The following is a 1100-nucleotide window of genomic DNA, read 5'->3' on the forward strand; positions in this document are numbered from 1 at the left end:
CTCCCTCCCTCCATCTTCCTCTCTTTATCTTTCTCTGCGTCACCCCAGAGTGTTCCGGAACTCTTTTAAGACAATAGATGACTCATCTCTGAGTGTCAGAAGTTGAGGTGGCCACTTCTAACCCCTCTCTCATTAAATGAATGACCGATCACTCTGTTTATTGATATCAACAGGACAGCAGCGCCTCCCCTCTGGAGCTCAAGGTTAGAGTGAGAGGTGTTCTAGAGGAGGGTGGGGTTGCTGGCTCGTGTGTGTGTGTGTGTGTGTGTGTGTGTGTGTGTGTGTGTGTGTGTGTGTGTGTGTGTGTGTGTGTGTGTGTACCAAAGTCGGCCAAACAAATGTGTCCTGCTGGATGTCCTCTTGCCAAGGTTTGTCTGGGGAGTGTTGGATGGTGGGAGGGAAGGTATCTGTGTGTGTGTGTGTGTGTGTTGGGGGGGTTGTTCTGGGATGACGTGATCCACTTTCAGCTGGCCAATAAAAGAGAGTGGCCGGCAAGATCCGGATCTGTACGTGCCGTCAAATTCAATAAGGTAGTGCTTTAATGTTTTCTTTTAATCAACCAAATTGCATTATGCACTGGCAGCCTGCGCTCTATGGCAGGGCGGGAGGAGTGGTGGCGGGTGGGGGTTGGTGTGCGGGGACGGAGTGAGAAGAGACTCAGACAGGACACACCAACGGACGTTTATGATATCAGGTGAGAAGGAGAATTGTGTGTGTGTGTGTGTGTGCAAGCGTGTGTGCGTGCGTGCGTGCATCTATCACCAAGGCCAGCCCCATTGGCCTACTTTCTTCTTCTGCCTTCATCCTTCCAGTACCTGTGACCAGTCTCACGGCATGACATCCATGCGGATTGGCATATGAATCAGAATTTCCTCTTATTTGCCTCCTTTTTTTCCCCCTGGAAATCTGTAATGCTTCTGCCATCAGCGCTGAATGATTGTGTTATTTTTCAGGCTGAAGACGGATGCCACAAATGAGTCTGGCCCACATCTGCCTGCGCGTCTCTTCCTGATGAATAAAGCACAGGTCTGGGACGAGGTGTGCGAGTGCAATGACGACAGCTCTTCCGCCCTTCCACCCTGTCCAAAACCACCATCACA

The sequence above is a fragment of the Alosa alosa genome, chromosome 13 (genome assembly GCF_017589495.1).
Source record: "Alosa alosa isolate M-15738 ecotype Scorff River chromosome 13, AALO_Geno_1.1, whole genome shotgun sequence".
NCBI lineage: Eukaryota > Metazoa > Chordata > Actinopteri > Clupeiformes > Clupeidae > Alosa > Alosa alosa.